The sequence below is a fragment of the Nicotiana tomentosiformis genome, chromosome 1 (genome assembly GCF_000390325.3).
Source record: "Nicotiana tomentosiformis chromosome 1, ASM39032v3, whole genome shotgun sequence".
NCBI lineage: Eukaryota > Viridiplantae > Streptophyta > Magnoliopsida > Solanales > Solanaceae > Nicotiana > Nicotiana tomentosiformis.
This window is the reverse complement of record NC_090812.1, coordinates 136,181,328-136,205,274: the sequence shown is the minus strand read 5'-3', so window position 1 is coordinate 136,205,274 and position 23,947 is coordinate 136,181,328.

The window sequence follows — 23,947 nt, the reverse complement described above, 5'->3', positions numbered from 1 at the left end:
ATCACATTCAGAGTGTTAGAATATTCTCATTTCGAGTTAAACTGATTTTTTCCTACATTCCAAGAGGCGATTAGTGTTACATACTTGGCTATCTCTCTTTGAGGCCTACTATTGCCGAACAAGGCATATATGAAATGAAACAATTGTTGTTGTCCTTTTCATGACTCATTTCTTTTAAACCTAGAATCATGAATATTTTCTCTACATTATCAATGCCTACTAGGCAATTCTATGCCTCGTTTGTCGAATCAATGATGTCATCATGATGATTAACCATGCCAGCGCTATCGGTAGTAACATTCATGTCTCTTAGGATATAACCTCCTGAAATGTCGTGCTCAGCACATTGATGAATTCTTGAATAATTCTAGCCAATCTCGAACCTCGTTGTTCATATTTATAGTAACCTATGGGGGTTGAAGGTTCAAATATGTCAAGGAAGAAGCATCATCCCGTGATCAAATATATTGGATAGGAAGTTTTATGGTCATACTCAAGCTAGCACATCTTAGACTAATTGTTGGAGGTCACCAAAGGTTTAATTTAGGTATTCGGCGTAGTGATTTAGTGTTGAAGAAAGTGAACGGGTTATTCTCAGGAATTTGTCTATGAATATATTGGGTAAATGGTTAAGGAAGGTAAAGTATGTGTAGTCACATTAGGCCTTATGAAATCTTGAAGGAAATAGGTCAAACTATGAGTATGATATATCCCTATTATTGTCCTCCATGTACCATTGTTTCATGTGCCTATGTCTAAGAAGGTAATTGGAAATTCTTTGCATATCGTTCCGGTGGAGGTTATTGAAGGTGAAGTTAATGGATAGTTAGCTTATGCGAGCTACCTAATTGTCATCCTTGTCAGATAAGTCCGAAAGTTGGGATTGCCTACGTTGTTGTGTTATGGCGAAGTCTGTAAGTCGAGAAGGTCACCATGAAGGCCGAAAGTGTTGTGGAAAGAAAATATTTTTGCTTGATTGTATAGCATTTGGTTTTTAGTTAAAAGGTACTTTCTAGGTGTTATGATTTATAAATGTACAGTTCATTTCCAGATATCACTCTTGATATTATAATGCCTGTAATGTTGAGATTAGTGTTATTGATATACATTGTGATACTTTGTTGAGTTGTGGATGCGTTGTTAGGAATTATTTTGGTGTTACTCTGACAGGTAGATAGGGCCAGTTACAGGGGAGACTCTGGCAAAATTTTTGTAAATTTAGGAAGTTAGCCAAATTTTGAAACTACTGGTATGTGTGAACTAATAATTGGGCCATATTGAATGCTAATGACGACCCTCATTCGAGGACGAATGATCCTAAACAGGGGAGAATGTAAACCCCAAAAAATTTCGAAGTATTTAAGTGTAAAGCCCCATAAAATTTCGCAAATGAATTCATGGGTTAGTGGTGCCGGAGTGGGTTGAATAATGCAACGGAAAGTAAGAGAAACATTTTGGTAGAAAAACACATTTCTGCGGTCTATTATGCGACCGCATAATCGCTCTGCGGGCCGCATAATGGCCGCAGAAGTGAGGCAAGAGAGGGTCGGTCTGGAAGATATTATGCGGTCGACTATGCGACCGCATAACTGTTTTGTGGTGCATTATGCGACCGCAAAACAGTTATGCGGACCACATAATGACCGCGGACACATACAAATTTTTTGTCGTTTTGGTCAGCAATTATGCGACCAATATGCGGTCCGCATATTGATTATGTGATCGCATATGCAATCGTAGAACCTATTTCGGAGCTTCATTTTTGGGTTTTTACAACCCGACCCAACTTCGTTAAATATACGTAAAGGGTTATGTTTGAGCAAACAATTCTGATGTTTTAGAGAGAAGGGAGAGTTCTTTAGAGAGAGAGGAAACCCTAGGTTAATTATTCATCAAGTTTTGCTCAAATCTTGGAAGATTAACAAAGAAATCTCACAAGTTCTTCATCTAAGAGAAGGTTCCATACCCTAGTTTTCAATTTCGAATTTAGGAAGATGATGGTTGATTAGGAGTGTGATTCTTGGGTATGAGAGTATTATTTATACATGCATGTATCAATAATATTTGTAGAAAGATTGTTGAGATTAAATAAGTAAGGACTGGGTTGTAGAGTGAAGTAAATCTTGTAGAAGAACCTTGTGGTTAAATTTGCACACCTAGTGTTTGATAAAATGCTCAAACAAGCTGAGATCATGAATATCTTCCTAATTATGGTTCAATTTTTTTATGTCTCAAAAAAGATTAGGATTGCTAGAATTTTCGGAACGTTGTAGTAATTTAAGGAAAGCTCAATTGAGGTATGTTGGTTAAACTACTCTCTTAGAATTGAATTCAATGATGTTCTCATAAATTTCAAGTATGGTTGTCTGAAGTTCCTTATTCTATGTTCCGAGTTGTTCCCAATAAATTCGATTGTCCTGAATAAGCAAAGTGTCGAGAATTAAGTATTCAAAATGTGTTCCGAATGTTCCTAACACATTATGTTATCCTTTGGGAATGTGTTCAAGAATGATGCGTGTATTAAAAAGCTATGTCTTTGAGTTGTGTTTCAAATGAAGGTTACGATTCAAAATTGTGTAAGAAAACTCAATATGCTTAAGACTCTTAATTGCTCAGATGTGTACCTAAAGCCTTGATTGGAAATGTCTTATTGTTGATAACCTATAAAGATGTGAAAGAAGTATGAAATGGGATGATTGATATAAGTTAAAGTTATACTTGTGGTCATTGGAGCCAATAAAATGAAATGCTGTGAGAAATTTTATGAAATGAGCCTTGATTCAACTATTCTGAATTGACTTCGAAAATAGAATTGCCTAAAAGCCTATAAACTCAAGTCATGCTCATATGTGGCTGTTTTAACAGACATTATGATTTGTGAGTATTTTCAATGTGTTTTGCGTTCTTACATATTCCTGAGTGGAAATTGTGTATTGCCCTCTTGGGAAAAAAATATGTCAAAAATAAATAGTGTGTTACTTGGTGATGATTTTAACTTGCGCATCAATCGCCAATCATTTTACTCCATTTCTCGGAAAGATCTATGGTGCTTAAATTGTTCATTTCTAATGAACTTAAAGTTGTGATTTCCGGAATATTATATGTATGGTGATATTTATGATGATGATACATTAGAGGAAAGAAATAAAAGTATGGAATAACAAATATGGCCACCTTGCCTTGAATAAAGAATCTTGTGAATGGCCAAAAGAGCCAAAGAAATATTGTTGTTGTTATTGGTTGAAAATACTAATGGAGATTTATACAATGTGGAAGATGATGAGGTAAATACATTTGCACCTATGTTATTTTTGTGAATTATTCCCCTTATTTGGGATGCGATTGATGTGATAAAAGTATTCCTCTTAATCGGGATAAGATTGATTGATATAAAAGGGTTGATGTCTCAAATAAGACAGCCTAGCCTTTCAGGTCGTGATCGGACATCATGTTGTACACATGGTGGTAATTGTGCTGGAAATTGTAATTGAAATTGAGATTTTGGTTGATGTCTTCAAATGAGATAGCCTAGCAGATCGAGTCGTGATCGGACTCCGTGCTAAAATTACGGTGGTATTGGTATTGATAATAATTGTGGTTGATTCTCTAATGAAATTTTAATAACCCGACCGGTCGTTTTGCTTTCTAGAATACCGTTTCCCTAAATAAGACTTCCCGTACATACTTTTACTGAATTATGACTTGCGGGGATGGTTGGTTCGGGATTTTGAAGAGTTTGGGTTGAAATCGGAACAGTTGGTTCCTTAAGGTTTGCTTGAATAGTCAAATTTGACTTCGGTCAACATTTTGAGTGAACGACCTCGGAATCGGGATTTGACTATTCCAATAGGTTCGTTTGTTGATTTCGGACTTGGGCGTATGTTCGGATCGGGTTTTGGATGACCCAGGAGTGTTTTGGCACCCAATAGTGAATGTTGGTTCTTGAAGGTTTTATAAGTTCTTTAAAATTTAGTTTGGAGCGGGTTTTGGTAATATCGAGGTCCAAACAGAATTTCGAGACCGGCAATAGTTCCGTAGTGTCATTTAAGACTTGCACGAAAAAATTTGTGTCCTTCCGAGTAGTGTAAGTACGTTTCGGTGCATTGGATGTAAATTGAAGAACTTTAAGTTCTTAGGTTTGATTCAATTGGTTTTAGGGTGTGATTCTTAGTTTTAATGTTGTTTTTGGCGTTCCGAGAGTTCGAGCGAGTCTGTGCCAATCGGACGAGGCTCGGACCAAGTGGGAATTTGGAAGCCAAAGCTGAAGATCCAGCTGTGTCATAATTGCACCTCCGCTTAGTCAGCCACAGGTGCGAGCTCGCAGGTGCGACCCCCATGATCGCATATGCGACCCAGCATAGGCTGCCCAGCCATTGCAGCAGCGAAAGAAGGACTGCACCTGCGAAAGCGCAGGTGCAAAAGCAGGTATCGCAGGAGCGGGCTGTGCCGCAGATACGCGTCGTTTGTCGCTGATGCGTGGCCGCAGGTGCGATCACCTAGGCACAAAAGCGAGATGAGGCAGCCTGGCTTTGGTCCACACCTGCGCGAGTTGTCCGCAGAAGCGGAATCGCAGGTGCTCCAATTTGACCGCAGGTGCGGAAGTCGCTAAAGGGCAGTGATGTTTTAAATCGGGGTTTGAGCACTTTTGCTCACTTATTACTCTCCTTTGGGCAATTTTGAAGCTGGTAAGAGAGGGGATTTCCATCAACTCGTTGAGGTATGTAATTCCAATCAAATATGAGTTAAATACATGGTTTATGGGTAGGTTATAACATGTAAATTAGTGAAAATTACAAGTTTAGATGAAAACCTAGGTTTTTGACAAAAATGAGATTTAACCACGAAATTCGTTATGGAATTTAATAAAAATCATATATTTATGTTCCTAAGGTTATGGGTAATACCTTTCTTTAAAAGATTTTCGGAATCCGAGCATGTGGGCCCGGGGTGAATTTTAGGAATCTTGCAATTTAAGTTGGGTAATCACTTAAAGGGTGGAGTTATGAACTTTTGAGCATAGATTGATTAATTTATGTAATGTTTGACTAGCTTCGAGTCGTTTGGCGTCAAATTTAGAGGTTTAAGCGCATTCCTGAATTGGGAAGTAGGCCTTAAGACGAGGTAAGTCTCTTTTCTAACCTTATAAGAGGGAAATTTCCCCATAGGTGAACTTAATTAATATATGATTATTTGTGGGGGCTACGTACGCATGAAGTGACGAGAGTCTGTACGTAGCTACTATCCTTGTTATGTCTGGATAGTTCTAGGCTTACACCATGCTTTGTGGGTACCGTTATCTGAACATAATTGTTTATTTGCATTGAATGGAACTAAGTTGAGGATTTCAAGATTTCAAAGGTTTTAAGTAAATTAATATTTTGAAAAGAATTGAGAAAAATTACGTTATATTTATATTTAACCGCTTGGCAAGTATATTCTGTGAGCGGGGTGACTATTTCCACTACTCTCATGGGAACGGACCTTTCGCCTCGGTAGGTTAATAGATGCATCTATGATTCGCGTCGTTCTACCCTCGGCAGTGTACAATTTACATTTCTATGTTCGATCAAGCCAAACGTCCTCGGTGCAATTTGTGAGAGATAATATAAGTGGAAGCCTTCTTTTATAATTGGTGTAAGTTACTGTTTTAGAGATCATTTGTTTAAAATGAAGGAAGTATTTTGGTTTCTTAGACATGATGGAAGAACTGTACAGTTATTTCTTGTCCTGAGTTTATTCTTAGTCCCCTCATTCTCTAGATAGAAGGTTTACCGAAATGATGGGAAATGATAGATGAACCCCGGTTCCTTCCTTCATACGTTACAACTGAGCTGATGGGTAAATCGAAACGTCCCATTCGTCGCGTCGTTCTGACTTCGGACATGTGTCGGTCATCGACTGACTGTCTTTGAATGCAAAACATCGCGCATTGATTGTTTTTCCTCTATAAATGCTCCGACCGTTTTCAATTCTTCCACTTTCCGATTCTATATCTTACCCTCAAACTCTCTAACGACTTTTAACTTCTCCAAATCGTCATACACTGCTCCTTGAACCTTCATATCTTCATCTCCAATCCTCATGCATTTTCTTTTAATCTTCAACCCAAACCTTCATACCTTCATACCATCTTTAGATCTTGATTTTTCTTCAAACCTTCATATTTCCCAGATTACGATGGAAAAAACCTACAAGTCAGTGCCTCAGCAGGCTGCTCCTTCAACTTCCCACCCAGCCATAGATGTCAAGGCGGACATTCCTGAAGTGGCTCAGGAAGCCCCCATGAAGAGCTTCGTACCTGGGGGCTGCTCTATCGGGAGCGACTTCAATGTCAAAAAGGCCTCTAGTCAACAGGACCGAGGCGAGGGAGCATGGAGATACATATGTTATGTTACTGAAGAAACCCTACCCATAGTCCGAGTGGACTGTAAATGGGAGGGTAAGGATGTGGTTATCCCCGGGCCCAATGACAACATCACTACTCACGTGAAGGGGTATTTAAGTGTTTACACTTACCCCTTCACGCTCTCCTCGATAGACCCCAATTGTCCTTGCTTTCTACAAAAGGTACGAGGTGTGCCTTGGGCAAAGTCACCCATCCTTTTGGAGGATCGTGATCCTCTAACGCCATTTTGTGAACAATACCGAAGCCCCTCGGTTCACCCTCGACCACCTACTTCGCCTATACAGTCCCCGAATCTTCCGAGGGGCTGATCAAGCTCGTCCGTCGGGCAAGCAAGGATCCGTTCTCGAGCATCGACGAGGACCAAGATCGAGGATGTCAAGGGAGGTTCATTCGGGTGAAAACTGAAGTCCTCATCCCTTTCGAGTTCCTTCCATTCCCCGAGAAGTGGAACGCATCTCGTAAGTACATTCTTGCCATTCCTTCTTGAGTAAGTACAGTCCGTCGGGCAAGCAAGGATCTTAAGAAGATGTCATACTCCGAGCGCGCATGGCACATGCTTTCAAAGGGAAAATGGGAGGCCCGTTGTCATGGTGATGTTCTTTCCTGAATAATTACCACCATGCTTTTAGCTTACACAGTGCTATCCCTTTCTCCTTTTTTACAAGTTTGCCTAAGACCACCAAACTTAAGCCGTTGGATGAGGACAAGGATCCATCCTCGCTTGCCGGATCCTCCATTTTGAGACAGCCCGTAGCTGCCGTGAAAGAGGAGAAGAAGAATAAGAGGAAAAGAACATCCTCGTGTTCCCCAGATGCTGAGGCGAAGAAGAAGAAAGTGACCATCCTGGTCCGGAAGCCAAAAAAGAGCGCCAAGTCCAAGATACAGGACCTCAATTCCCTTTACTGGCTTAGGGTTGAGCCCGAGGATGACGACCTTTTTTTTTGCTCATGGGTAGATCACTAACAAGGGGGAGCAGGTGATTACCGAGAAAGAGAACCATGAGGTCGACCCCCCTCTATCTTGGGAACCAGAGGGAGAGACGGAGGCTGTGGCCCCCTGAGAATCCGCTCCTTTTCTGAAGGAGACAACCGGTGTCATTGACAATGTGGAGACACCCTCCTATACCGAGTCCATGCTCGAAGAGGCCCAAACGGGCTAAGATAAGTCAAGCGAGATGGCGCAGGGCCTAGACGACGCCCTCAACACATTTTTCAACGGCATGTATATTGCCGCATTGAAGGATTTTTCTAGGCTTGGTCATCTAGAGGTTCCGAAGAAGCATGTTCCATCTGAAGCGGGCGGTCCGCGTTTGAGCCCAAAAATAGTGAAGCAATTTCCTACTCCGAGAGTGGACCCCGAGCGTAAGAGAAGGGACATGCTTACAATCCTTGAGGATGCCCGGGTCCTGTCTGCTCCGGTGGGCATATCCAACTACCTTTGATGTTTGGTGACCAAGGAGGACCAGGCAAAGATGAACAAAGTGGGTACGTCGAGCTTCTTCAACGAGGCATAACAGGCGCTGAATCGGGTAAGGCGTCAGCCCTTTGTACCCTTTTGTGAATTTTACTTTGCTTTTTGATGTGCTCTACTAACTTCATTGTTTTTGAGGCTTCACTGCTTCATCATGAAAGCTACCTCTAGTACTACTTGGAGATTCACTAGCTCGAGTTCGAGCTCAAAGAGAAGGTCCGGACATGGGACATATACATGGCTCTTAGTGAGTAGAAGGACGAGTACCTCAATGACCTCCTAATTCTCTAGGACGAGCTGGAAAATGCCCAGAAGGAGGCCTCGACCCTAGAGCAAGAACATGCCGACCTGGTTGAGAAGGTAAAGATCTTTGAGGATAAAAACTAACAGCTAGTCGTGGTGACTAACAACACAACTTCGCAGATCCAAGAGAAAATAGACCTGATCGACTAGCTTCGGGCTGAGATGGATGAGTCAAGGCCACAAACGAAGTTTGGAAGGGCAGGATGGACCTGCTGGCTTTAGAGAGTGAAGCTGCAAAAGCAGAGGTGGCATCAGTCGAGAACCAACTCTAGGTGGCAAAGGATAAAGCCAATAAGTGGTCTTGGCTAAATGATGACCTTTGAGCACATATGAGCTCCGCCGTCACGGAAGAGGATGCTCTCGGACAAGAATATGCCGCATTGAGGTTCAAATTTGATGCAACCTCTTCTGATGTCGAGGAAATGTTGGCCTAGTATAAGTGTCACGACCCAACTGGAGGGTCATGACTAGCACCCGGGCCATACTTGCCGAGCACCAACGTACATTTTATCTAACCTTCCTTATTATCTTTAAGGGCCGACAAGATCAATATAAATGGTAGACATGGATAATGAACATCCAACAATGAAAGATAATGTCATAAACATACATAACATGGGACGACAAGACTGTCAAGAAACTATATATAAGGTACGAACTACCATGCGGCCATGAAAGACTATACAACAAAAAATCAGCCGACAAGGCATTCCAAACCATACATGAGTCGACACCCATCAATGAGCCTCTAAAGGAACATAAGTGCTACAACATTTTCCGGAACAGGGCCCCGACATACCCATAACGTCTCTAACAAAAATGCATACCAAGACCACGGCAAGTCCGGAGAAGGGATCTCGCCAATAACCGGTGAACTGGACAGCTTGCTGTGGTGGGGGAGCTGCGTCTACCCGTCTATCAGGACCTGCAGCGCCCACAAATAAAAAGGACGTCAGTACGAATAAAGTACTGAGTATGTAAGGCTGGAAAGCATAAGTAAGAACAGTAATGTAAACAGAGATAAAGAATATACAACCTGTGACATCTGGGTACCTTTGAGGGCTACTGACATGAAATACATGATACACACATATATATACATAAACTTTTAAAACATACGCCTTTGTGGGCATCACCATCACCATATCGTACCCGGCCGTAATAGGCTCGGTAAAATATACCAGGCCATCACAGGGCTCGGTAGAATCGTACCCGGCCACGTGGAGCTCGGTAAAATCCAACTGATCAGTGGTTGAACAATAGGTGCCGTACCCGGCCAACTATAGCGCGGCTCGGTAAAGTAAAATAGATACATATATATGATGCATACTCGACTCATTGGAATCACATTTTGAACCTGTCGGAGTGACGTAAAGTCGGTATCGTTCGTACACGTTATTTGGATTAACTCTTAATCAAGAATCTTACAAGAACCAGGAACTACCAACAACATTGATTATATAAGAATAAAAGAAGTAACATCAATATCAATCGTTTCATAAGAAGGGCGGCAATGTAAGTACTGCTAGCTTCTTAGAGTAGAGTATCTTTGGTAGCTCGTTCATTACATTATGTACAATCCGAGTCGTGCAAAAGAATGAAGGGGATAGCCTCACATACCTTGTATATACTGCCCAACCTCAAGCTATGCAAATGTCACGACTCCTTAGTCTACAATAAGAGAAATGACACTATCATTATTGTTTAAGCGTTGTAACTATTATGTATCGACTGCAACCTATTTTACGATGAAACAGACAGCACCTTCCCTATTTATATGACTTCCCACAAGTCAATACAATCACCAAAGAGCCCAAACAATATCATTAATAATCATATTGAGCCACCCAAAACAGTCCACCAACCAACAACATTACTACCAAGCCTTTCGATATATATTTCACAAGTTCTAGCTTCAACGACTTAGCCGCAACTAGGATAATCTTAAATATATATAGAGTAAAAGGTTCCTTACCTTTAAACAGAAATAACAACTCCAATTTGACCTTAATTTTCTACGAAATATCACTCCAATTCTGCCACAAGAACAAGGAAGCGAAACTAGCAATCAATTCGGGTTTTTTGGCACTAAAATTACTTTAGAAGACTTGAAATCACCTAGGGTTGATATTAAAAACTTGAAGGAGTATTTACAGAACATAAAACACTTAAAAAAACCTCCCACAGGAGCTGGAACAACAGAAAAATCAGCAACAACAAGAAGAACAAGAAACTTACTAGCGCCACGGGATTCCCGACACTTGATTTGTGTTGTTTGCCCTTTGTTTGGGTCTTGGATAATGAGAGAACCTTGAGAGAGTGTTTTTAGGGTTCTAAGGTCTGAATATACTGAAAAATAATGACTTAAGATGGGGTTGAGGTATATTATATATATCCATATGTCTTAAACCGCCTATGTGGGCCCCATAGAGAGCTGCTTGGCGCACTCTTGCGAAGGCTCGAATATCTCTCTATAACGAGATCGTATCGACGAACGGTTTAATGCGTTGGAAACTAGACTCATAGATATTCCATTTTATAGGTATATCACCCCATAATTCCAAGTACATTGGGAGAAAAATGTAGTAACATTTGACCTAAAGTTTAAGTAAAATTATAAAAGTAAGTTGCGACAACTTTTATCGACTTTTGTTTCATAACTCGCTTGAATTCAAGACTTATGATACGGATATTATATGATTAAAATACATTAAAACATGACTTCTTGGGACAATTAATCACCTATAGTGTTACCCGAAAATACGGGTTACAACATCCTTGATTTGTTTAACCTCTAATACTTGTTAACCACTCTTATACACCCTTGTATCGTTTAAGACCGATAGGATTAACTTCTTATCATCTCAAAGATAATCTCTTCTTGGATTTATGTCGAATAACTTATGGCGTGATCTAAGGTACGCGAATTTCGATTGTAACAATAAGGCCGATATGGTGGTGGCTGAGACCCGCTTAAAGACGAAGACTGAGTACATAAAACGGCTATCCCGGAGAGAGACCCTCGAAGAGATACATGCCTGAGGTTTTTACCTATCGAACGAGATTGAAGAAGCTAGGAGACTCAAGTATGAGGAAAAGTAGCTCTACGAGCTTGAGGGTCCCGAAGGGTCAAAGGTTCCGAGGGCTCTGACGGTTCTGGCGACGAGTGAGGCCCGGGTGAAGACCATGCGTAGATGCCTTAGTACTTTTCCAGTTTTTTCCTATGTATATTTTTCTTATTTATTTTGTGGTCGTTCTATCGTGCCTTAGTAAATATATTTTGGAGTATATCAAAATTTCCCCTTCCTGTCAATACCATGTCTTTAACATTCCAGCATCTACTTGTAATTTTCTATCGAAGGTCTAGTCTAGAAAAACCCGAATTTTGTTAGGTTAGCTTTTTGGAAGGAAAAGCGGTCACGGGAAGCATTGCCCTACCAATGAATATTTGTATATTATTTTTAATGTCTTAGCATAAAATCATATGTAATTCCGAAGCATACGTTTTTCGGAGATCCGAACGGAGTCTGACTTCGATGCAACTTCGGTTTACTTGTACCTTCGAATCCTCGGTAAAACCAAATGTTTTTAAGATGCTCAAGTGTTTTATATGATGTTTTTACTGAGGGTTACCTTTTAGTAAGTTTCAATTTATCGTAAAGGCCTTACTCTTTGGTTACGGATTTCGAACGTCTCTGAGCTATTTTTAGGGTGACCGTAGCCTTTTATATTTGGGCACCGCCTAGTGGGTTGGAGCCTTCTGGATTCGGTAGCCCGGGTCATCCAAATTTTCATCAAGCGACAATCCCGGAGTAGGGGTAGCTCGTGGGCTTGACAATCCTCGAGCAGGGGTAGCTCGTTGGCTTTAGGATCCAGGATCGAAGAAGCAAAATGCGCGGTAACAAAGTGTAAGGGAGTAGAATTTCTTTCATTCCTTAATATGCACAGTACATGATCGATGGCACATAAAACTTGTGTCGTGGCTAGAGTGGACTATGTGGGTACAGTCCATATGACCGTTTGACCATTACAATGAATTCTAACCACCAAGCCTTAGATTTTAGCACATAAAATTTTCTTTTTCCCTTGATAAAGATCTTATTCTGGGGGTAATGGCCCCCAATATTCAAGGTCGAACTCGTGAGGGCTCGGATACTGTAGATCTGATGCAAACGATCATAAATTCTGGTTTAAGACAGGTCTTCAAATCTAAGGTACCACGTTTTACTGTTGCCTCGTCAAAAACCTTGCTGAAAAACCCACTTCGGGACAAAATCTATTCAAGGGAAAAAGAGTGCAACACGTGCTTTCAGACCAAATAGCCACATCCGTCCTTGGCTGATTACCTACATACGTTTGTCTGATTTATAATACCATTAAAAAGGAATTGTGTTCGTACCTTAGAAGTAGTACCGCTTTAAGTGTGTCATGTTCCAGTTGTTTGGTAGTTGTGCACCGTTTCCCGCCACGAGTTTATACGAGTCTTTGTCGGTTATTCTGACAACCCGATACGGTCCTTACAAATTCAGACCCAATCTCCCTTTGTTCAGGTTCCTGGTATGTAGTGTTACCTTTCTCAACACCAAGTCCCCGACTTGAAAGTGTCAGAGGTTTGCTCTTTGGTTGTAATAACTTTCTATTCGCTGCTTCTGGGCGGCCAACCGGATTAGGGCCACCTCCCGCCTTTCATCCAATAGTTCCAGGCTCATGATCATGGCCTTACCGTTTGGCTCTTCAGTCGCATACTGAAATCGGAGGCTCGGTTCTCTTACCTCGATTGGTATTAAGGCTTCAGCTCCGTAGACCAAAGAAAACGGTGTGGCCCGGGTGCTCGATTTTGATGTCGTACGGTATGCCCACAGGACTTCGGGCAAGATCTCCTTCTATTTCGCTTTCAAACCAGTCAACCTATTTTTCAGGTTTTGGAGATTATTCTTGTTTGTGGATTCCGTCTGCCCATTCCCACTAGGGTGATAAGGCATTTATTGTATCTTCTTGATCTTCGAAAAATTTACTCAGCTTGCTACCGATGAATTGTTTTCCATTCTCGCAAACCATCTTGGCCGGTATACCAAATTGACATACAATGTGGTCCCAGATGAAGTCAATGACTTCTTTCTCTCAGGCCTTTTCGAACGCTTGACCGCAACCCATTTGGAAAAATAATATATCATGAATAGTATGAATTGAGCTTTACCGGGTGCCCATGGCAGGGGACCGACGATGTCCATTCCCCAGTTCCTAAATGGCCATGGGGACATGACCGAGTGGGTGCATTTCTCTTGGTTGATGGATGTCTTTGGCACTCATCCCATTTTCGTACGAAGTCCTTCGCATCCTTCTCCATTTCGGTCTAGTAGTAGCCAGCCCTGATTAGTTTCTGAACCAAGGATTCTGCCCCCGAATGGTTCCCGAAAGTGCCTTCGTGAATTTCTCTCATGGCGTATTCGATCTCCCCTGGTCCCAAGCACCTGGAAATTGGTCCAAAGATGGTCCACCTGAACAATGCCCCATCGACCAAGCCAAATCCGGCAGCTTTGGTGCGTAGGGCTCTCGATTCTTTGGGATTTGAAGGCAATTTTCCTGTCTTCTAGTAGTATCCAATCCCAAGTTAAACTAGTTGAGTTCACTTTGGAGTGGCCTTCTTCTATCATCGAGTTCATTAGTTGCACTACTGCTCCCGATGACCCCAAGTTAGCCAGTGCATCGACCGACGACCCCAAATTAGCCAGTGCATCGACCTTACTGTTTTGATCTCAGGGTACATGCTGCAAGGTCCATTCACTTAATTAGTGTAGGGTTACCTGCCATTTGTCCAAGTACCTTCACATCCGTTCTTCTTTTACTTCTAACGTTACGTTAACTTAATTTCCCACGAGGAGGGAGTGTCACTTGGCTTCGATCACTTCGGCCCCAAGGCTTTTAGCCAATTCTAAACTTGCAATCATGGCCTAATACTCAGTCTCATTGTTAGTCAACTTCACAGTTCAATAGACTGCCTAATTATATTTTCCGTAGGTGGTTTTAATATGACACCGAGCTTGGACCCCTTCATGTTGGAAGAACCGTCCGTGAAGAGGGTCCTGATTCCCGAAGTAGTCCTCGAGGTTAGGGGTACTCGATACCGTCCGTGAAGAGGGTCTGCCAAAATATGAGATTTTATGGTTGTTCGGGGTACTCGATATCGTACCCACTAATCTCCACGGCCCATTTGGCCAATAGGCCCGAGAGCTCGGGCTTGTGCATGATATTCCTTAGTGGATAAGAGGTCACGACACATATGGGGTGGAATTGAATGTACGGCTTTAGCTTCCTAGAAGCGCTTAGCAAAGTGAACACCAAAATTTTCAAGCGAGGATATCTTGATTTGGCCTCATCTATAGTTCTACTAACATAGTAAATAGGAAATTGCATACCTTCTTCCTCCCGGACGAAGATACAACTTACCGCAACCTCAAAAACCGCCAAGTAGAGGTATATCTGTTCATCTGCCTTCAGAGTGTGCAACAGAGGGGAATCGATTGTTACCATTTGCGTTCCTCCAAAGCTTCCTGGCTATCCGGGGTCTATGAAAAGTTATTCTTCTTCTTTAATAGTGAGAAGAAATAACGGCTTTTGTCCTAGGAGCTAGAGATGAACCGGCCTAAGGAGGCTATACGTCCGGTCAGTATTTGAACGGCCTTGACATTGTCCACCATGGTGATGTCCACTATGGCCTTTATTTTGTCAGGGTTGATCTCGATTCCCCGATTGGATACCATGAACCCTAGGAATTTGCCCGATCCAACCACGAATGCGCACTTCTATGGGTTTAGCATCATGTTGTATTTCTTTAGTATGTCGAAGGTCTCCTACAAATGTTTCAAATGGTCCTCTGCTCGCATGGACTTGACCAAAATATCGTCAATATAAACTTCCCTTAATTTCCCTATTTGTTCTTCGAACATCCGATTAACTAGGCGTTGGTAGGTGATACCGATGTTCTTGAATCCAAATGGCATTACGTTAAAATAGTAAGTGCCGAATTTAGTAATGAAAGAAGTCTTTTCTTGATCATCTGAGTCCATCCGAATTTGGTTGCACCCGGGGTAGGCGTCGAAAAAGCTGAGTATCCCGTGCCCGGCCATTGCGTCGATCAATGTTAGTAAAAGGGAAAGCATCTTCAGGGCATGCTTTATTTAGGTCTTTGTAATATACACACATTCTTAGCATATTCCCATTTTTACGCTGGATACCTCATCATATGAGAAGACTGATAATATACCTATAACAACATCTGGCGATGACTCCTGATCATGTTGTCCTGCTAATGCATAAATGCGGTTCTGAGGACCGCTCGAGCTAGATGCTCCGCCTCTGCCTCTACTACGACTCATTGGTGCTTGTGAACCTTACCCAGGGGGGCGTACTGATGATGACGAACAAGCTACAGATCCCGCTAGCTGATCTATGCTTGCATCACCTCTCGTCGGATAATCCCTCATAACGTGGCTCGGATAACCACAAGTATAACAAAAACCCAGCCCCATACGGCACTGCTCGGTATGCTGCTTACCACACTGAGCAAATCATGGCAAGGGCGGCCTCATCTAACTTGACACACCCCTATACTGAGAACCCGAGGCCCTAAAATTCTAATCAGGCCCTGAATATGTGGAACAATCAAATCTCTTACTGCTAAACTGAGGGGGGCGCTAGCTGATGGCTGGGCTAGTTACCTTGGGTATTGTGGTCTTTGACAACCTCAAAACTCACCAGAAGGACTCGAAGACCTCGCTCTCTTATTCTGGGACCTATCATGCTCACGATCGGCCCTCTGCTTCTGCTTACGCTCCTCTACACCTTGAGTGTATGCCTGAATATGAGAAATATCCATGTCTGGCTTAAGTGAGACCGATATACAATCGTTAAGCAAGTGCGGCTCTAACCTCATCATGAACCGGTGAACCCGATCCTTCATCTTAGATACAATAGTGGAAGCATACCTAGCCAACGAATCAAAATGAAGACTGTATTCTCGAACACTCGTGTTACCCTGCCGAAGGGATAAGAACCTATCAACTCTGGCCCGTCTAAGATCTGGTGGCAGATAATGAAGAAGAAAAGCTTCTGTAAACTCCTGCCATACTGCTGGAGGGGCATCCTCACCTATGGATAATCCACAAGACACATACCAATTAACTGCAACATCTTGGAGTCTATAGGAAGCTAGCTCAACTGACTCAGTCGCAGTGGCCTTCATTACCCTCAACGTCCTCTTCATTCTATCAATAAATACCTGAGGGTCCTCGTTTGGATCTACCCCCATGACTACCGGAGAGTCTAAATTAATGAAATCATGAACCCTCGCACTGACGGACCTATCTGCTTAACCAATACCTACTTCCTGACGATGAGCCTGTGCGGCTACTAATGGAGTTAATAGCTTAATAGCATCTCCCATATCCTGACCCGGTGTATCGGGCTGAGGAGCTAAACGTACAGGGGTGGGCGTTGGAACTGGTGCCCCAAAAAGCTCTTTTGGAGAGGGAATCTCACTATGAGACTCTCCCCAAGCCCTGGTAACTCGTGGCGCTTGACTAGTGATCTCACCAGCCACGGACTTTCCCTTCTGGGCGGTTGTAGTCTTTGGAAGCATCGCTGAAAATGTAACATATCGTTAGGAACATGAATTATTATATCGCATGATCTAATATAAGAAGAAAGGATAACATCCTATATGTCATGTTGCCTCCTATTTATAAGTGTGGTGCACAACACACCCATAAACAAGAGTCTAATAGACACGGTCTGTAGACAACCCTTGGACAGAACTACTCCGATACCACTTTTGTCACGACCCAAACTGATGGGCCGCGATGGGTGCCTAAGTCCTACCTGTCAAACACCTGTATAATATATAAACATGAATAACATCTGTTGAATTACGAGAATAACATACATGAGGGAAATCAGCCAAAAAGAAATATGTACATATACGTGCAAAATACGTAGGGCGAGCCGACAAGGCTGCTATAGACAACTATATACCTAAAACTTGAAGCTGACAAGGCCACATACTATCCAACTGTACATAACTATCTACAGACCTCTAATAGAAAATACAACTGTACAAGGACGGGACTGGGCCACGTCATACCCATATTGGTATACAAGCATATCGTACCAAAATCAAAAGCAGCTCCGAATCAAGTGGAGCACGCCAACTCTCGCTGATCAAGAATCCTAAGAAGGGGACCTTCAGCTTGCCTACCTGTACATACGAGCATGAAATGCAGGCCCCCAGAAATAGGGCGTCAGTACGAATAATGTATTGAGTATGTAAGGCATGAAAATCAGTACATAAGAGACATAGATGAAACATAGAATAAGGAATTCTACCTATAAGTCTAAATAACTTTGCAAATCCTGAAACAGTTATAATGTCATGCACTTGCGTGTAAATATCGTGTTATGCATAGGTATAGGTGTACATAACATCATCAAGCCTCTGAGGACATCCCATCATATCATCTCGGCTAGTGTGGGCAAAATTATTAACATATACCAACTGATCAGGTGGTGGTGCATATATAACGTCGTAACCTTTTCCAGTATCCCATATACATATAAGTACATAAATTTATATGCGTATATAACTCCATCTGGTCAAGGGTCAATGTACATGTATAAACGAATGAAATGCATAAAAATATGTTAATAAGATCAATATACCTTTCGGATATACTTTATCAACTACGTATTTTTTTGAGACCCATGAATCGAGGATGTAATTATAAGATACATGGGAATTCAAGAACATAAGCACCTCGAATACATCTATGAATAGAGTCATTTATGGAAGTTGTGCATTTACTCGTTTCGTTTGTATAGTATGGATCATGCCGGAAAGAAATAAGGGGTAGCCTTAACATACCTGGAGTAGGGAGATGACGTGGGAATCGGAGGAAGAAATGAAGTCTAAATACCCCCACCTATTTCAAACTGAAGATATGGTTCGAGATGGGACGCTACAACATAGCTCTATGTAGGCTAGCAGGTCATCAGGTAAGCTTTTATTTTTCACTTTCAATATTTATGATTTACGGTCGGTGAGGCAAATTGCTGCTATTTATAAAGATTGGCCATATGTGGCATGCATAGTATGTTTCTGGCTACGTGCAGGTTGGTTTTAACCTAGTGTACGAAGGATACTTTGGCAAAATTTTCCAAAGTCTCTAAGAGTAAACATTCGAGGACGAATGTTCCCAAGGGGGGAGTGATGTTACACCCTATATTTTCGTACGTAAAAATGCGTCGTAAGCAAACTAATGTAGGACCAAAAATGAGATAATATTTAAAAGTATATAAAGTAAGTTAATCATGTTACCTCTGAGGTTACAAATATTGAAGATCATGAACAACAAGTACAAAGAGGGTTGGACAGTTCAGAAGCTAAAGCAATTAAATAAAACAATGTTTCGTCGAAAGTCGACAAGTTGGGAATGTTATAACATGTACCTTTGGGGTGAGACTAGGGTGATTAACATGATAAGGAGATTATGTTATGATTTATATTAGTCGTATGACATCCGTGTGTTATGTTTTAATGTCAAGCGAGTTGTGGAACAAAAGTCGATGAAAGTCATCACAAGTTACACTCATAAGTTTTACTGAAATTTTGGGTCAAATGTAACTGCGATTTTCTCCCAATATACTTGGAGTTATGGGGTGTTCCACCCATCAAATTAAAGATCTATGAGTCTATTTTCCAACGCATTAAACCGTTTGTCAATACAACATTGGAGCAGAAAGATATGGGCATTTGTGCGATACTGCACAAGCTGCTAGGTGACAAGTAGGTGTGTCACCTACTTGCTTAAATGAAAGCCCAAAAATGGGCCATTTCGGGTCATCCAAAGAGGCCTTTTAAGGGCCTATTTTCTTCATATATTAGACTTAGAATATAGCATAATAACCAGACATAAGCTCTACAAAGAATCCTCCCAAATATTTCCCACAAACCCTAATTGATTTTCTCTCCCTTTCAAGTTCTAATTGGAGGTAAAACCTAGAGTTTGAAGAACCAAGATAAGAGCTGAGTTATCCAACAAATAAGGTGAGTTTACTGCTCTCTTTCATCCAATTTTTCTTCTGTAAATTCATGGTAAGTCGTTCTATACTTGTAAGAACTCACGGGACGGTGATCGGAAGCCGTGAGTTCGAGTTATTCACTTGTAGCGGACTGTTTTGTGGACTGTTTTGTGTTGCTGTTGGGCTGCGTGTTTTACTACTATTTTGTGGAGTTTTGGAGGAGGAAGGGGGTTTATAAACACCATATAAATGTAGGGTGGTTGGCTGGTCGTTCGTCATAACATTTTCGGGTCGTTTGACACTACTACGGTGGTCGTTTTGTGTACGAAGAGATTGGGGTGTGTTGGGCTGTTTGGTAGTATTTGATGGTGTATATAGGGCTGGAAAATGATGTATATATGTTGTTATTTTTCTATTCTTGTATTGTTGGTGTTATCTTGAATTTGGAGGAAGTAAGGACTAGCGGTATAGGTGGAGCATCAACTATAGTATATAAACCCTATGCAACCTGTGTAATCCATGGAGCATGTGTAGCCTTTGGAGATGCACCCCTCCTAAGTCTGGGATAATCCCTCACCATATGCCTGGTATCATCACATTCGAAACAAGTTGTCTGTTGGCGTGGCTGTTGAAACTTACCCTGGCCTGGTCGGCTAGTTTGACCGCTGAATGCACCCCATGCAGGAGGTGAACTGGAAAGTGGTTGTGCATAATGGGCAACTAGAGACCTCAGAATAGACGGAGCACTGCTAGTGGCTGGAAGTGCTGAATGAACTGGTCGACTCACATAATCTTTGCCATGACGGGCTAAAACTGGAGAACGGACACCACTATATCCTCCAGAATCTCGAGGCCTTTTGGCCTCCGTGTCTTTCCTGTCCCTGCTCCGCATACCCTCCATCCTCCGAGCAATCTCCACATCCTGCTAAAATGAGGTATTGGTCCCCAACTATCAAGCAGGTGAATCTAAAACCATAATTGAGCCCTTCGATAAATCTGCGAACTCACTCTCTGACTGTAGAAACCAAGGCATGTGCATGTCGGGATAACTCACTAAATCTGATGGAATACTCTAACACTGTCATAGTTCCCTGATGCAGCTTCTCAAACTCTATGCGCCATTCATCCCGAAGAGTATGGGGAACAAACTCTCTCAAAAATATATCTAAAAACTCAGCCCAAGTGAGTGGGGATGCATTAGCTTGCCTACCCTTCTCGTAAGCCCGCCACCACGTATATGCTAATCGTGACAGCTGAAATGTAGTAAAGGCAACTCCTCTCACCTCCATAATATCCATAGTGCATTAACTACGCCACTGAAAGTGGCTCGATCATACTTCTTGAACCACTCAAGCCTCCTCTGCTCCTTCTCATACACCGCTGGCCTTACCTAAGGCTGAACTAGAATAACGGGATGTGCTGACAAAACTTCCGAAACCAAATCAACATGGACCCGCTGCTCTGGAGTACGGGCCGCGAGAGTCTAAGCTAAGGTGCCAAACATACTTAGGAAGTGTGCTAGGGTCTCCTGAACTACAAGGGTTACAACAGGTGCCTCGGGTGCCTTTCCTCCAACCGAAGCTATTGGTGGCTCCTCAATCGTTGCTCGGGCAGGTGCTCTAGTTGTAGCACGTGCCCCTCCTCGATCTCTACCCCAGCCCTAACTTCTCGTGGCTCTAGCAGGAGGCACGGGTATCTAATCATCTATTCCAACAATGCGTGTCCTCACCATCTGTGAGAGAACACAAAGACAAAGGCTCCGATTTCGAAATCAACAAATCCGCACAATAAGGAATTAAAGAAGTGAAATTTCCTAATGGTTTCGTAGCCTCTCGAAAATATGCATAGACGTCTTCGTACCGATCTGCAAGACTCTACTAAACTTGCTTATGACTCGTAGCACCTATGAACCTCAAGCTCTAATACCAACTTCTCACGACCCCAAATTCCCTTAGGATGTCGTGATGGCACCTAGTCTCTAAGACTAGGTAAGCCTAACAAACAATGAGAAAATAACATAAACAGTGACTAATATATTAAATTAAACTTATAACTAGCTCCATAATGCCAAAATGAAATAATAGTCATACAAAAAATCTGAGTCATAAGCTCTATTGAAATATACTAAGAATCTCTAATACAACATTATTTGATAAGAAGGAAAACAGTAGTAAAGGCAATAACAGAAGGTGACTTTGAGGCCTGTGAGCATCAGGTAGGTCAAGAACCCTGAATGGCATATTAATATAATCTAATAACCGAACGTAAAGAAATAAATGACAATAAATAGAATGAAGATATACAACCAACAATGAAATTTTGGCAATAAAGAACAACAAATAATGAACAGATAGTAAGAACAACAACTGATCAAATACAGCCAAAATATAAGTGAAACGAATTAGGAAAAGACAATAATCGTTCAAGTCAACAAGTCTCACATAGAATGTACAACAAGAATCACAACCGAGGTACCACACCTCACATTCACTTTTTACAAGTCAAAATCACAATCTTCCTTATATCACGGCGTGAGCCTTGCATTTACTTTTAAACCATTTTTCCCAAAAAAGCTACACGTATTTTAGCCTCTGATCTCTTTGTGTGGCTTCAACTAATTCCCTTACTTATAGCACGCGTATAAATTCCACCTTATCTCACCACATGCGATTCAATACCCACCCTTATACAACCGCATACGTATAAACATCACAACCCAATAATCAACTCGCACCACGCGTGCCCATATGCCACAACTTTGCCAAATCAACAATACCAATATTACCACAACACATAGTCCATGGCTTAACCACAATATGTACAAGAATCTAAATAATAACAAAAAGAATGAAAACTAACTCAACAAAGAAAGATATCCCAATAATCAACAACTTTGACCACAATGTGTTAATAGCTTTCACACTACAGCTTCAATAACCCTAAAAATGAAGGTATCCTCATGAGATGGCAACTTCCAATTCAAGTGCAACACGTAAGATTAGTAATTCAACATATAGCATGAAATATCAACTACGACTAAATTTATGAGAATAACTCAACAACGGAAAGAATGGCATGTAACAACAACTACTACTAAATGCATATAAGAGCAACCTTGACAATGAAAACTAGAACATGTAATGACAACTTCATTTAAGGCATGTAAGAATAAGCTTGACAACAAAAGATAGAACAAATGATAAAAACATAAATTAAATGCTTATGATTAGCCTAAGAGACTAAACCTGTAAATTTTCACATAATAGCCCGTGTACACACTCGTTACCTCATGTACACATCTTCCACATAATTCAAATAGGACAATCAAACCCAATCATAAGGGTAGTCCCTCCCCCTCCCCCCCTCCCCAAATAAAGTTAGGCAGGATACATACCTAAAATAAGATAAATCAATCCACTAATAAGCCCTTCCAGCACAAATCCAACTCCAGATAGCTCGAATCTAGCCAAGACAACTCAATATCATAAATAAAAGCCATAGGAAGCAAATTTCGGATAATAAAGATTCAATCTTTAATGAAAATAAAAAAGTCAACCCTAGGATCTCACCTCATACCTGACCAAACTAACAAATTCCGAACACCGATCCGATACAAGTCCAAACATAACAAAACCATCCAATTCCGACCCCAAATCGAGTTTCAAAGCCTCATTTTATACTTCAGGAAAGTTTTTACAAATATCCCCAATTTCTCCAATTCAAATCACTAATTAAATAATAAAACAAATATGAATCACGATTAATGGACAAATCTGAGTCAAAAACACTTACCCCGATCCAAATCGGGAAAATCCCCTCCAAAATTGCACAATACCAACTGTTGCACCCTATTTTGCACGAGTCAGAGCAAGATTTTTACTAGGGGGTTCCCTGTTGATGATGAAAGAGAGTCGCCACCTAATATTTAAAGGTATATCAGGGTAGCTATTTAATTACTAAGATCATTACCTTATTTGTGTGCTAACTGGTGAGATTCTGGGGTAAGGGTTCATGTTCTGCGAAGGGGAAGGTGTGAGGCATCCCTTAAAATCTACTTGAGTTAGCTCCATAGGACTTAGACTAGGTTAAGGAATAAGACGTCTATATTCTGCTTAGTTAGAGCTTAAAGGCTACTCTATGTCTTGTTTAAAACTTATTATTTTAAGGAAAGTAGTATATAAACTTTAAAAGAGGAGATAAGTTTAACTTATAATAGCCTTTGAGAAAAGTCTACATAATTGAACGAAGTTTGGAAGTATATCTATAGGGTTTATATTTGCAAGCTTTGCAAAATATGGCTAAGTTTTAAAATACTTTATCTTTTAAAAAACTGTATGGCTACTTGTATAATTCTATTAAAGTAAATATTGTTTAAAGAAGCAGGCTTTAGGTATACCTTGAAGATTGATTCTCAAATCTTATATTCAAATTTGAAGAAAATTGTTTGAAAGCCTTTGATTTTGCAGCGGCATTTGTTTCATTTTTGTAGAAAAACTCAACTGTGGAAACCGCTTTCCGATTTTGGTTTTTTCTGGTTTTAGAAAGAGAAGATTGTTTTCCTTTGCAAAATATGTCTTAGGTTTAAAAGCTTAATTAAAAATTATTAGTAAAAGTTGAGAACTGAATAATAGAAATGATTACCAACCTAGAATTACTTACTACTAAGTCAGAATGCTTCTTTTATCTTTACCTATG